General features: G+C 43.3%; 1 protein-coding gene across 2 annotated transcripts in view; it reads left to right on the top strand.

Moving 5' to 3' along the window:
* LOC126197671 (inter-alpha-trypsin inhibitor heavy chain H4-like) overlaps positions 1 to 16,359 on the top strand; it is a 164,960-nt gene that overhangs the window by 89,150 nt on the left and 59,451 nt on the right. The window lies entirely within an intron of this gene.

Raw genomic sequence — 16,359 nt, 5'->3', positions numbered from 1 at the left:
TTATAAATAAAAACCGGAGTAACTCACGGAGGTCCAGTGTGAACTGCAATTAACGTAAGGCAGCGAAATTTGGTAGATATGCTAATATCCTAATGCGGAACCGATTTACGCTGGGAAACAAATTAGTTCAACTTGTGGCTACGAGGTGCAGATTTTTTGTTTGACGACATGGCATCCTTGCTATCATCTGACAAGCCATAGCGTGAGTGAACAGTAAGGCTATCAAGAAGAAAAACCATGAGCTGTCTGTGAAACTCTTTTACGTGAACGGCAGAAATTCCAGTGCTGCACTGAGAGATTTTCGCCGACGGAAATATCTGAGGAGAAGCCCAATATTATATGGTTTAATGAAGAAAGTAATGAAAATCGAAGAAACGGTGAGTTTGGTGTGGTACCTTTTAGAAGAAGGCGTCCTATTCCGGTGGAAGTTACTGACGAGGTTGCTGTTGCTGTAACTGACCATGCAGCACGTGCCTTGGCTAGTGTTAGTTCAAATGGTTCAAATGGCTCTGAGCACTATGGGACTTAACATCTGTGGTCATCAGTCCCCTAGAACTTAGAACTACTTAAACCTAACCAACCTAAGGACATCACACACATCCATGCCCGAGGCAGGATTCGAACGTGCGACCGTAGCAGTCGCGCTGTAGTGTTAGTGCTCGTGCAGTTGGACGAGAAGTGTCCATCTCTTGATCAGTAGTATGGAAAGTTTTGCGGTCTATTTTATACTGGTACCTGTACAAGATCCAGACGGTGCAGGAACTGAAAGCTTATGATCAGCAGCAACGTTCTGATTTTACTCTTCGGTTTCTGCCACGGTCCGCAGATGGCATGTGGCCGGGAAATATTTTATGGAGTGACGACGCATATTTTACGCTACAGGATGCTGTGAATACACAGAGCTGCCTCATTTCGGGGTACTGCGCGCGAAGAACCATTGCACTCTCCGTATGTGACTGTGTGGTCTGGATTCATAAGCACCTTATCCTCGGTCCGTTCTTGTTGAAAACATCTCACTCCGTCAAGTGTTCCTTGACAGCTGTACGTTACCGAGGCCCACTAGTGCAGCATGTCATCGCTCCTTTGGAAGAGAGGATGTGTGTGTGGAAAGCACTGTTTTCATGCAGGATGCAACACATGTCACTCGCCCAGTGAGAGATGTTCTTAATGCAACCTTCCAACAACGTTTTATCTCCACAGAGGTTTCCCAGATTTATGGCTTCCAAGACCACCTGGTCTGAATCAGTGTGACTTTTACAAGGAAGACGTTCTGTCTCTACCTGATCTGAAGACCAGCATATAGGAACAAGTTGCTTAAATTCCATTGGAACTCCTTTGGGAAACTGTTGATCACGTCGTTGTATGGATGTGGCTTCTCCTCGACGCAATCGGTGTTCATATTGAACAAATTGTGTAATCGGCGTTTAGTAATAAAATCAACATTATCCCTTCCTCACTTACTTGGTATTTTCTGCCCAAGTCCCATTCATAATCCATTATATACGGAAACATTTCTATACGTTTTTATTGCATTCACAGACAGATTTGCACCTGTTGGGTAAGATTGGAACTAAACTTTATCCCTAGCTAAATCGGTTCTGTATTAACGTATTATAATATCTACCAAATTTCGCTGCAATGCAATAATTAAAGCCCACTCTGGGTCACTGTGAGTTGCTACAGTTAAATTACAGCCATCCGATACTAGACCAGACTCACTTTAGTGATACCAAGCGATGCGCAAGCAATCTGTTGCAAGTATCGTATGGAAATACAATGTATTCGACACAGCAAATAACAGTTAGTTGCACTGTACGAAAGTCAGCTGCAAATGACGCCATATGTTGTTTATTTGTGCAATGTCCTCAGACAACATGTACAAGCAAAGAATCTACATTGTACATAAAATATAATAGGCAGTTACGTTTTCACATTAATCCCTCTGTTCCCTCCCAAGTGTCAACGATGTTCCTTGCCAAGTGTCAACGATATTTGGTGTTGAATCGTACTTGACGGGCAGAAGCAGTTGTAACTGGAGGCAGACGACGAGGCTGTACACGACATGGTGGTGCTGGCTTGGTGATAATATGAAGTACAGTTGAGTGTCATCCTGGTGCTGGAGTGGTGACGGATGGGCCACTTCAGGAACTGACGAAAGAAGTCATTGTATGGTGAAACGCCATAGATAACTCTTCCTAGGTGTCCACGGCTAAAGAACTCCAGCGGTCTGGCATAGCACGTCGGAGACAATGAGTCTGTATACGAATTCACGTCGATGATTGAAGTTGAGTTGCAAAATGACATGGCTGTACGGCTTCGAACATTCATTTGTGGCATACATATGACTGCCATCGGATTTTCGCTGCGAAAGACGAAAAGAAGGGCTCACTTGGACATCAGCACGTGAACTACACAGGAGCTGCAGTTTGGTGGAGTGCTCTGTTATGAGCAGTCGACGGCGTCACTAAAAGCTTCCGGATTGACAGCGTGTGGTCGATGTGTAAAATTTTTTCCAGTAAGTTTCATCGACGGCTGCGGGAAACATCCTCAGAAGCGAAGCAGCTAACTGAAATAGAACTCGTGCGAGCGCCGAATATATAGGCATTATAGAGGGCGCCACAGTCCATCATCACATGACGCTGACTACGAGAATATCTCTGACAGCGCCAACAGTCTCGATAGAAAGTTACCGATCGTCGCTTCAAAGTCGACGTCCATATTTTACCTAATTTGTCGCCTATCTCTTCTCTGCTAAAACTGTGACGCTGTTTATAAATCTCACTAGCCTCCCTCCACAAGCACGCACGACAGTGCGATGTTCTCGATATGACACTCCTGATACACATGTTCCGCTACTTCCGATTTATCCATGTGTTCCAGATAGAGATTCATCTTCAACTAAATTGTAGAGTCAAAAAACAGTTACTCCTGCCTAACATCGTCTACATCCTCCATGAGCACCTGGAAGTGCCACAACACGACGTGGCATGGACTCTACTAATGTCTGAAGCAGTGCTGGAGGTAACTGACACCATGAATTCTGCAGGGCTGTCCATAAGTTCGTAGGAGTACGAGGGAGGTGGAGATCTCTTCTGAACAGCACGTTACAAGGCATCACAGATATACTCAATAATGTTCATGTCTGGGGAGTTGGGTGGCCAGTGGACGTGTTTAAACTCAGTGTTCCTGGAGCCACTCTGTAGCAATTCTGAACGTGAGGGGTGTCGCATTGTCCTGCTGGGATTGCCCAAATCCATCGGAATGCACAATGGACATGAATGCGTGCAGCTGATCGACAGGATACTTACGTACGTGTCACCTGTCAGAGTCGTATCTAGACGTACAGGGGGTCTATATCTCTCCAACTGCACACGCCCCACACCAGCTTGGACAGTCCCCTGCTGACATGCAGGGCCCATGGATTCGTGAGGTTATCTCCATATCCCTACACATCCATTCGCTCGATACAATTTGAAACAAGACTCGCCGACCAAGCAGCATGTTTCCAATCACCAAGAGTCCAATGTCCTTGTTGACTGGTCTAGACGAGGCGTGAAGCTTTGTTTCGTGCAGTCATCAAGGGTAAACGAGTGCGCCTTCGGCTGCAAAAGCTCATATCGATGATGTTACGTTGAATAGTTCGCCCAGCACTGGAATATGCAACAATCTGCGGAAGGGTTGCACGTCTGTCACGTTGAACGATTCCCATCAGTCGTCGTTGGTTCCGTTCTTGCAGGATATTTTCCAGCCGCAGCGATGTCGGAGATTTGATATTCTACCGGATTCCTGATATTCAGTACACTCGTGAAATGCTCGTACGGGAAAATCCCAACTTCATCGCTACCTCGAAGATGCTGTGTACTATCGCTCGTGCGCCGACTACTACACTACGTTCAAACTCACTTTCACGTAAATCTTGGTAACCTGCCATTGTAGCAGCAGTAACCGATCTAACAAATGCGCCAGACACTTGTTGTCTCATACAGGCATCTCCGACCGCAGCGGCGTATTCTGCCTGTTTACGGATGTCGTATTTGAATACGTACGCCTATACCCGTTTCTTTGGCGCTTCAGTGTAAACAGATGTTTACATTTCTTTTCGTGGCAACATTATGTGCTAGACCACAACTACAACGAATTTTATATAAGTTATTGTGAAAGTAAGACAATAGTCCGAAATTTCTTATTATACACCAAGATTTATCACTTTTACCGAGAGACGTTGGTAAAACATAGGCTTTATCCATGGGAACTGGTGAAACAGTATCCATTTAAAAAAATCATCTTAACAGTTACTGAAATAGTTTGTATTGATTGTTAAATTACGTTATTTAAACATTCTTCCATTCCAACGTGATTATAATGACCAATATCCCACACTGAAATTAGTGAGAAATTAGTGAGAAAGATATTTTTGGTTACAATAAGTTTGACTGTTGTGGCCTTTAGAATTACATAATATGAAAGATGATCTGCGCAAGCGTTGTTTGATTTAACACTTTTTAAACAATTGCACTTTAGATAACACTTTTATAGACCAAGATAGGTTTCAAAACATAAATTCTTGTCCTGTTTAGAATGGCCTTTCTGATCATGATGCTTAGCTAGTTACAGTATATGACATAGCTCCATTCAGTAATTCAAAACTACCCTCCAAAGTTGTGCGTTCAATTAATGACTCAACAATTAGAAATTTCATAGAAAATCTTCAGCAATTAGACTGGGATGAGGTGTACAAGGAACCCGATGCTAATTTAAAATATAACATATTTCATGATACACTTGTAAGAGAATTTGAAAACTGTTTCCCCAAGAAATTATTTACATCTAATTATAAGAAACCATGCAAAAACCGTAGCTTACTACAGGAATAAAAATATCTTGTAACCACAAAAGGGAACTTTGTCTAACAACAAGAAAGAGTAATGACCCAGGAACAGCAAAATATTATAAAAACTACTGTGCTACATGAAGAAAGGTTATTAAAAAGCCCAAAAGCATGTGCATCATGTCTGAGATTAATACCTCTGATAACAAAATCAAAAGAATTTGGAATATTATTACAAGGGAGACAGGTTAACCAAGAGTACAGGATGACAGCATCACCATCAAAGCGAATGGAAACTTGATAAACAACCAGCCGCAAGTCGAAAATATTTTGAATAATCATTTTTAAATGTTGTAGAGAAAATAGGATCTAAATGATCATTAGAAGAAGCAACGCACTTAATGGAAGAGGCCTTACCCACACCATTTGATACAATTGAAATTCCATCCACCCCTCCTTCTGAAATTAGGAAGATAAAAAACTCTCTCAAGAATAAAAGCTCGCATTGAATTTCTCGTTTCCAGCAGGATAATAAAATCTTGTTCCCAAGAAATAAGTGGGATTCTTAGCCACATATGTAATAGCTCTCTGAAGCAGGATATTTTCCCAGATAGACTGAAGTATGCCATTGTTAAAACACTGCATAAAAAAGGGGATACGTCTGATGTCAACAACTACTGCCCAGTCTCTCTTCTGACTGCCTTATCCAAAATTCTTGACAAAGTGATGTATTGTAGAGTAGCTTCACACCTTTGTAAAAATGAAGTTTTAACAAAATGTCAGTTTGGTTTTCAGAAGAGGTTTTTCAACGGGAAATGCTATATATACTTTCACTAATGAAATATTAAATGCTCTGAGTAACCGGAAGTCACTCGTTGGGATTTTTGTGATCTATCAAAGGCTTTTGATTGTGTAAATCACGGAATACTTCTAGATAAGCTCAAGTACTGTGGTATGGATGGGACAGCGCTCAAATGGTTTAAATCACACCTAACTGGAAGAGTGCAGAAAGTTTAAATGAACAGTTCACATAATACGCAAAAAACTGGTGATTTCTCAAACAGGGGAACAATCAAGAATGGGGTGCCGCAAGGTTCAGTCATGGGTCCTCTGCTGTTCTTCATATATATTAATGACTTGCCATTCTATATTCACGAAGATGCAAAGCTGGTACTTTTTGCCGATTATACAAGTATAGCTATCATACCGAACAGTCAAGAATTACTGGTGAAATTGTAAATGATGTTTTTCAGAAAATCAGTAAGTGGTTCTCTGCAAATGGGCTCTCATTAAACTTTGACAAAACAGAGTATATACAGTTCCACACAGTAAATGGAGTGACATTATTAATAAATATAGACTTCGATCAGAAATCTGTAGCTAAGGTAGAATACTCAAAATTTCTAGGTGTATGCATTGATGAGGGGTTGAACTGGAAGAAACACACTTAGGATCTGCTGAAACGTTTGAGTTCAGATACTTATGCTATTAGGGTCATTGCGAATTTTGGCGATATACATCTGAGTAAATTAGCTTACCACGCCTATTTTCATTCTCTGCTTCCGTATGGCATCATATTCTGGGGTAACTCATCATTGAGTGAAAGAGTGTTCATTGCACAAAAGCGTGTAATCAGAATAATTGCTGGAGCTCATCCAAGATCATCCTGCAGACACTTATTTGAAGAGCTAAAAATCATCACTGTAGCCTCACGATGTATGAATTCACTTATGAAATCTGTTATTAACAATCTGAAGGAATTCAAAAGTAACAGCAGTGTACATAGCTACAACACTAGGAGAAAGGGTGATCTTCACTACTCAAGGTTACATCTTTGGCTCACAAGGGGGTAAATTATGCTGCCACAAAAGTCTTTGGTCACTTACCTAATAGCATCAAAAGTCTGACAGATAGCCATGTAGCATTTAAAAGGAAATAAAAAAAAATTCTTAATGGCAACTCCTTCTACTCATTAGATGAATTTTTGGTTATAGTAAGTGGGTAATTTCCCCATCCCCACAAAAAATTAAGTGTCGTGTAATATTTTGTGTAATGTAATATCTTGTATAGACACCTTTTATTAACCTGACACGTTCCACATCATTACGAAGCGTCGTATTCATGATCCATGGAACAAGTATTAATCTAATCTAATCTAATCTGAAACCTGGTTCTCCAACGGAAGATAGTTTGGCAACCCCTTTCCATACACTAAATTCTTCTCTTCCTACTTCTTCAATGCTGATGAAATATTCCTTGCAAAATGTAAATTGGTTCTTAGTTTATAATGACTTCAGTTTGCCAACTTTGGTACCAAGGTGATAAAATCCGTCATCCTGAATATTTATCAGCACCGCTATTATTGATTTTGCATCTGTTTTTGCCCGGTCTACATACAGTACTTTAATTCTCAGATTCTGTTCATCTGAAGATTTTGGAATTTGGATACATGAGGCTGCTTTCATTTCTTTATTTGCTAATGTAGACCATCTTTGGTATTTTATAAAACGTATTTTAAGCCTCAGCTGTTTATTTGTTCCATTAGCCATCTACAGGTTACGGTTATTAACCACCATCCAGGATGTAGGGCACAACAGATTAATTAAAAGCACCCCCTATTCTTTGAAGGGGAACAATATCGAAATTATTCAGTGATATTGTAGAAACAGTATGTCTTAGAATAGTGGCAGTAATGTCTTATGTCAAATTGACATACATCACAGGAGCTTTGGTAGCCTCTTGGATCCGCGTAATTTTATTAGGACTGCTGGAGTTTGTCAGCGTCTCGTCAGAACCATCAATTAGAGCCAGTGTTTCGGTATTAACTGTTGTCAAATCAAGTGTTTCTGGTGCTTCTGGACCCAGTACAACTGCACTTTCTACCTGCGTTCCTTCTGTTCCAATATTTGATTCACTTGAATCAATTCTTTGAACGTGGACTTGCTGTTCTTGTCAGTCAGTTGTTGCAGTGTTTAACGTCGTTTCCAAATCTTCTCCAATGTTGGGATTTTTTTATTAAGTAACATGTAACAATTGAGCTGCCAATGCCCATTTTCATTGGAACACAGAACATTTCTTCATATAGTGACCGTCGTATTCCACCATGATAAGCCCTATTTTTCATTGTGTGTACAAATCTTAACCCTTCAGACAATTTTGCAGTTTTATTTGTTTCAATTCACATTGATAACGTATTTACAAAGTCCTGGTTTACTCTGTCGACAGTTTCATGGAACTAGCTATCCCTCGGCTTCCCATGGACGTCAATTCACAATACACATTAACTTTGGATGGCTTGGTTACAAAACTCTATACCATTATTGCAATGAAGGGTATTTGGGGCACCAAAGATGGTTAAAATGTCCAAAAGGTGAAATGACGCTTCATCGGCCCTTTTCAAAATTAGTAGTCAATAAATAACAAATTTTGTCAAATGAGCGTGGTAGGTATATAATTATGAACTTCGAATTATCGTCTGGATTCGCCAGCACGTCGATTAAGTCAATTTGGCATCGGGAATTCATTTCAGAATGTACGACGTGTTTCACTACAACACGCCTTTACAAAGTATTTTTTTTCTGACATGGTATTACCTCAGACAAGTAACGTTTGATTCAACAGTCACGGTTTTACTTCCATAATCATCCGAGTTCGGCCACCATGACGTTTAGCAATGTGGATGTCCTGTATTATGTCAAAAAGTTCATCAAAACAAACGTAGTAACGAATTTCTTCTTTTACAAGAAACACTGGTGCTGTGAGCTCACCTTCACCTCCGACGCTGAAAACATCATAACGCTTCTAACGATTGTGGTGAAAAGATTTTTTATTGACAATGGTTTTTTAATTTTTCATTTCATTTAATGCAGCATGATATTACTCAATAGTTAGTTGTTGTCCTCATTTTTATTCATAGATTCACTTAAAATTTCATAAAATCCGTTACACGTAACGTCAGTCATTCTGATTCAAAGCTGCACAAGAAACAACATCGTTAAAACGAGTCGCAACGTGAGCGCCAGGTTGCTTGACACAGACTGAAGCTACACAGCGGTGGGCGGACTGAGAACAATAAATTGCCAACAAAGAAACATGTCTCAACTTGCACCATGGAGGTGGTAATTTTCGATGTAGGTTTCCCAGTTTGCATGTGAAGATCTTAAGAGTTACCAGCAACTCTTGGTAGAAGTTTGAAATCTATGCATACTGTGGTGTCACCGCCAAACACCACACTTGCTGGGTGGTAGCCTTTAAATCGGCCGCGGTCCGTTAGTATACGTCGGACCTGCGTGTCGCCACTATCAGTGATTGCAGACCGAGCGCCGCCACACGGCAGGTCTAGTCTAGAGAGACTCCCTAGCACTCGCCCAGTTGTACAGCCGACTTTGCTAGCGATGGTTCACGGTCTACATACGCTCTAATTTGCAGAGACGACAGTTTAGCATAGCCTTCAGCTACGTCATTTGGTACGACCTAGCAAGGCGCCATATTCATTCACTATAATTACTATCTGCAAGAATGTATCCTGAACAGATAATATTGTGAATCATGTACCGTCAAGAGCGACGTTCATCATTAATGTATTAAAGTTAAGTATCAAACTAATTACGTCCGCTTTCTGAATCCTAATTCCTTGTCACGTTCCAGACCTCACGTCAGTATAGTTATTCCCTGCTCACACCAGCCTGCGTGAGCTAAAACGCGTGCATTTCGGCCTCCACTAGTAACACGATGTTGGCTCTTCCGCCAACACAACACATACAATAAGAAATTTCGGAATGTTACCATACGGTGGTGGTGAATGTCAGGTTTTACTTGTAAATTCTAGAATTTGCAATCATCTTACTTTTTCAATAACATATACACCCGGTATCGCCACAGAATGCGTGTATCTTTTAACGCTATTAATATTCTTGTACCTTCCTGAAACAGTTTCAACTGCATTCTTGCCCGACACTTTGCCAATGCGATCTGTAAGAGGAAGGTGTCAAATTCACGTGAGAATGTTTGCACTACCAGAGTTTGTCTCTTAGCCAGCGTCACGTGATAGACTGTGATCCCTTCTACACTGCCTATATAGGGTGAATCGTCTAAAAGCAGCATCGCAAATACTGCGGAAATGGAAAGAGCTATAGATGTGCAGTTTTACAGAACGGGTTGCTAGTCAGGGGCGCGGATCATTAGACGATAAACAGAGTGTAATAATACTTAAAAATGTATTTTTTGTGGAACATACACGTTTTTAACGAACTAAAAGCAGAGTAAATTAGAATGTCAGTGGTGTTTGTTGTAGGATTCTCGTCCGAGTAGTTTACGAGATGTTATCGTATTTTGGGAAGCTTACTCACCGACACTTATTGTGCCATTCAACCTGCCTAGTTGCTAGCTACGATATTGTTACGTTTGTTTACAAAATGGTTCAAATGGCTCTCAGCAATATGGGACTTAACTGCTGTGGTTAGAACTTAGAACTACTTAAACCTAACTAACCTAAGGACATCACAAACATTCATGCCCGAGGCAGGATTCGAACCGGCGACCGTAGCGGTCGCGCGGTTCCAGACTGTAGCGCCTAGAACCGCTCGGCCACTCGGCCGGCGTTTGTTTACAGTGTGCTTGTGTGTTCTTTCGGTGCTTTGCGACTTGCTAATCAGTTAGCGTGTAATAGTCTGAGCAGCTGGTCGTGAATGGACTATAGGAATTAGCATTGCAGAAAAAGCCGACACGTTTGTGCTGTATGAAGTGGAAGAATACAGTACGTTCTCGTGCGGTGTGTGCGGCAAGATATCCCAATACATGTCAACCATGTCGGCAGTTATTTATCAACCTCTTCAACCAGTTATGTGAAAACGTGGACAATGGAAATGGAAATGAGCGTTTGGCGTCATTGGCCGGGAGGCCCCTTACGGGTCAGATCCGGCCGCCTTGGTGCAGTTCTTATTACATTCGACGCCACACTGGGCGACCTGCGCGCCGGATGGGGATGAAATGATGAGGAAGAGAACACCCAGTCCCTGACCGGAGAAAATCCCCGACCCAACCGGGAATCGAACCCTGGCCCCTTAGGAGGGCAGTCCGTCACGCTAACCACTCAGCTGTCGGGGCGGACAAGTAGACAATGTAACGGAAGGAAACATATGACGACAGAAGAATGGGAATCAATGTTGTTGCTGCTGCTGCAGTTGATCCGCACGTTAGCCCCCGCACAGTCGCACGGGAAAGTGGCATGAGCCAGGCAATTGTCCTACGCATTCTCCATCGACATAGATTTCATCGGTATCACATCTCTCTCTATCAAGAGCTGCATTGAAACGATTATGAGAATCGTGTTAACTTCTGTACATGGGAATTAAAACGAGGTACTCCAGATCATCATGTATCCTGTGTAGTGATGAAGACACATTTACCAATCATGGCCAGATAAACCGCCAAAACATACACTGTTCGTCTGTTGACCATCCCCGTTGGCTTCTTCTGGTGTAACGGAGACGTCTATGGAGTGAAAATGAGCGGTGTGGGATAGTGAACCATCAGCTCATAGACGAAACATTGAACGCGCACAATTATCACAGCCTGCTAATAGACCATCTTCCATGGATGTTAGAAGACGTGCCTTTGCGGACTAGAAGGAACCTGCCCAGCTATTAGTGCATGAAGTACTACAGCACGTATTCACGAATAGTTTTCAATTCGTTGGGCAGGACGCTGAGCACCTGTACCTTAGCTGGCCCATTCCCCGGATTTGACGCCTGTAGACTGTTTCTGCGGATGAAGCTGAAAGATGCTATCTAGAAGTGCATACCAACTACACTCGATGGTATGCAACGACGTATTACTGCAGCCTGCTCGAACACCTCCGCTGAAATGCTAGCACGTGTGCAACAGTCGTACCATACCAGACTGAAAGTATGTATTGCCCTCTGCTGATCGTCATTTTGAATACAACCTGTGATGGATGGTTTTCTATTTACTGGTCAGAATTCAAATAACTAATGTATGCACTTGTGTTATTCTTTAGCGTGTGCTACGACAGGTATCGTTCAGGTGATGTTGTAGGAACTTTTCAAAATACGATAACTCGTAAACGACTCGCACTAGAATCCTGCAACAAACACCAATGACACTCTAATTTACCCTACTTTTACCTTCTTAGTGTCAATAGGCATTGTTACTTTTGAGAAGAATGTGTTTTCACAAAAGGTACTCAGCCGTGGTGCTCGTTACTGGCGCGCCAGTCTATTGGATGTGCATTGTCGATCCTTCGATGTTTCTTATCTTGTTTGCTTGCCTTGTTGTTTTCCGCATTCGCGGGGCGAGGGGCAATTGACGTTTGCTCGGGCTACCTGCTGAGACGCCGCGAGGTACGAGGTGGGAAGCAACCACGTATATGTGGAGTTGGTTGTACGTGGTCTGCCGGTTCAGGATGGAGGATATGTGTTGGTTGCCTGCCTGTCAGCTCTCCTGATTTTTCTCCCCGTGCCTCGCGACCGCCTAGCTTGGGTTGCTGCCTGGTGTATCCTACACGAGCCGTACCGGACGTCCAGCAGAAGTTAAGCAGCCTTGTGTTTCTTTTAAAGAAAAGGAGCAAATGTATAAGACCTTTTGTAACCAATTTTGGTGGCCACTTAAGTGTAGCCTTAGCGTTTACACTGTCTTTAGGGAGAGCTAATTCTTTTAAATTTAAATAGTTGGGGTTCCCTGTCCTTTATAATCTTTTGGGGGTTTTATTTGAATTTTCTCTTTGGGGTTCCTTCCTTGTGCTTGGTTACATGTTTACTTGTCTAGCGGGAAGTGACTCCTGGTTAAAACTCGGAGAAGGTCTTTGATGTTACTGCCGCCTCCGGCATTCGTCTTCTGAATTAAGTGTTGCCATCGCTTCGAGCGACCTGGTGTCACTCCTCGTTAATTAATGCTGGTTTATGTGTACTTAATTTTGAATTGGCCATTTGAATTAATATTTTGGAGCGCAGTATAGCACTAAGGCAACCTCATTGTATACCACCTTGTGCCCCGGTCTAGTACCTTAATTTTCAGTGGCACGAGTTCGCTCCACTACCGATTTTAGTGATGTGCTCCCTTCCAAAACTTGTCTTGGTTAAGTTTGCGCCAGATGTCTGGGAACACAGAGGTGAGCTTTAGTGTGACTTCAGTGTTAGTCAGTTAATGGAATCTTCATTTTGGCTTGGCTTCCAATGAAGAGTTTGAGTGAAGCGTAGTGTTATTCATTTAATTATTGTAAGTATGTTTATTTAATGGGGAGCAAGACATTTAAAGACTGTTGGTATTAACTCCCCTAGTTGCTGGGTGTTGCTAATTCGTTCCAAATGGCCTACTACTTATTCAATGGCAAGGCTGTTCATTAGTTGGTTACTGTGAGTACAAATTCACGCAATTTATTTGTTGCCGAAATTGTTAAAGTGTCTGTGTCGTGATTCAATCACTGGCTACGTGTTTGAGCTAAATTGATATAAACCTTACATTGCCTCCTTAAAATTTGTTGCCAGTAGAAAACCTTAAGAGAACTAAGTTTTGTCACTGCCTATGTTAACCTTTAGTGGGAGCAATATTTCATGTACTTAAATTTTGTCTTAAAATGTGTAATTCTCTGATGTAATAAACGAGTGATAAAAGAAAAAAAAGGGGCCTGGTCCTTCCTGTTGTGTCCGGTTTGCAACACGTATCAGGTACACTTCTTATGTATGATTATATTCTCTTTGTTGGCTAACACTACAAGGCCATGACCACTAATCGATTCTGTGAAAACCGCACATCAGTAGCATTTTCCATTTTCGCAATATTTTCCAAGTAAGTTTTGATTCACCCTGTGTATTCTGCGCCCTTTCGAGCTCCGATTGCAGATAACGCCTCGTCTCTGAGGTTGTTCCCAGCAACCAGAGATGAAACGTTAGGGGAAAGATTTACATATCAATCACGTCTTGGAAGTTTGAAGTTAATACCAGCGTTGAAAGCTTTCAGTGTGTGATCAGTCGACAACTGTCCGGTTTGGATTCACCCACTGTCGCTACTGATTTTCAGTGGCGTTTCCAATTCGCAGAGTGGTCAATACTGACTGACTGCACAGCGAAAGTTTCTCTAATACCGTGAAATATTCTCCCTGGCGCTTGTTTATGCTGGAAGAGAATCATCGTTGCAACGCACGGCTGATGAGCTGTATTTATATAGCCGAAGCATCGTCCTCAGTAAGACATCCGCAACCCACTACATTTTTTGTTTCTTATCTGCTCCAATTGTACTTTTCGCAAGTTCATTTTCAGTAAACTGACTGTTTTGATCCCTGGCTTTCAGGATGTGACGTGAGAAAAGCGCGAGTTGTGGTTCGCATGAACTATGTTTTAAAAATCCATACTAGTTGGCATTGAGGCGGTCATTCCTTTGGACATGACTCATTGCGTTTCAGCTCAGAAAATTTTCTCAGACCCTACATGAGAAGGATGTGACACTGAATGCTATTGCCATTTTGAATACATGTGGGTTATTATTTGACAAAATATGACGGACAGAGGTGTATTGTGAGAAAATAGGATACAAAATTACGTCACTAGTAGACAAAAATTATTTCTACACTCCTGGAAATTGAAATAAGAACACCGTGAATTCATTGTCCCAGGAAGGGGAAACTTTATTGACACATTCCTGGGGTCAGATACATCACATGATCACACTGACAGAACCATAGGCACGTAGACACAGGCAACAGAGCATGCACAATGTCGGCACTAGTACAGTGTATATCCACCTTTCGCAGCAATGCAGGCTGCTATTCTCCCATGGAGACGATCGTAGAGATGCTGGATGTAGTCCTGTGGAACGGCTTGCCATGCCATTTCCACCTGGCGCCTCAGTTGGACCAGCGTTCGTGCTGGACGTGCAGACCGCGTGAGACGACGCTTCATCCAGTCCCAAACATGCTCAATGGGGGACAGATCCGGAGATCTTGCTGGCCAGGGTAGTTGACTTACACCTTCTAGAGCACGTTGGGTGGCACGGGATACATGCGGACGTGCATTGTCCTGTTGGAACAGCAAGTTCCCTTGCCGGTCTAGGAATGGTAGAACGATGGGTTCGATGACGGTTTGGATGTACCGTGCACTATTCAGTGTCCCCTCGACGATCACCAGTGGTGTACGGCCAGTGTAGGAGATCGCTCCCCACACCATGATGCCGGGTGTTGGCCCTGTGTGCCTCGGTCGTATGCAGTCCTGATTGTGGCGCTCACCTGCACGGCGCCAAACACGCATACGACTATCATTGGCACCAAGGCAGAAGCGACTCTCATCGCTGAAGACGACACGTCCTCATTCGTCCCTCCATTCACGCCTGTCGTGACACCACTGGAGGCGGGCTGCACGATGTTGGGGCGTGAGCGGAAGACGGCCTAACGGTGTGCGGGACCGTAGCCCAGCTTCATGGAGACGGCTGCGAATGGTCCTCGCCGATACCCCAGGAGCAACAGTATCCCTAATTTGCTGGGAAGTGGCGGTGCGGTCCCCTACGGCACTGCGTAGGATCCTACGGTCTTGGCGTGCATCCGTGCGTCGCTGCGGTCCGGTCCCAGGTCGACGGGCACGTGCACCTTCCGCCGACCTCTGGCGACAACATCGATGTACTGTGGAGACCTCACGCCCCACGTGTTGAGCAATTCGGCGGTACGTCCACCCGGCCTCCCGCATGCCCACTATACGCCCTCGCTCAAAGTCCGTCAACTGCACATACGGTTCACGTCCACGCTGTCGCGACATGCTACCAGTGTTAAAGACTGCGATGGAGCTCCGTATGCAACGGCAAACTGGCTGACACTGACGGCGGCGGTGCACAAATGCTGCGCAGCTAGCGCCATTCGACGGCCAACACCGCGGTTCCTGGTGTGTCCGCTGTGCCGTGCATGTGATCATTGCTTGTACAGCCCTCTCGCAGTGTCCGGAGCAAGTATGGTGGGTCTGACACACCGGTGTCAATGTGTTCCTTCTTCCATTTCCAGGAGTGTATTTGCAATACGATATTCTGAAATGTATTGGTAAGTGTTCACAGTCCTTCGTAGCTGATGCCACTGACGCACGATAGTGCAGTAGCGCCTGTTGATTTTGGTGGCAAAAGACATTTCCATCAACACCATTCTTCCACCAGTAGTAGCGGAGGAGGCGCCTCACCACCAGATTATGCCACAGCGTTCTGAGATAAATCTCACCTCAAATGTCTGGGAGTGATGGCATGTTACAAGGATGATTCATCTGTGGAAAGGCGACGTGAAGGTCGGTATCATCCTTGGTGGTATTCGAGACTGGGTTTGTTCCACTTTTTGGAAATATGGAAATTTGTGGTAAGATCTTATGAGACCAAACTGCTGAGGACATCGGTCCCTAGGCTTACACACTACTTAATCAAGCGTAAACTAACTTACACTAAGGACAACACACACATCCATGCCGGAGGAAGGACTCGAACCTCCGACGGGGACGTCCCTGACAGCGCGGCTGCACTTTTTGATTTGCACACACAACTACAAACACAAT

The sequence above is a fragment of the Schistocerca nitens genome, chromosome 1, assembly GCF_023898315.1.
Source record: "Schistocerca nitens isolate TAMUIC-IGC-003100 chromosome 1, iqSchNite1.1, whole genome shotgun sequence".
NCBI classification, from domain to species: domain Eukaryota; kingdom Metazoa; phylum Arthropoda; class Insecta; order Orthoptera; family Acrididae; genus Schistocerca; species Schistocerca nitens.
Note: the sequence above shows the minus strand (reverse complement) of the source record. Positions and strands in the feature narration are given on the sequence as shown.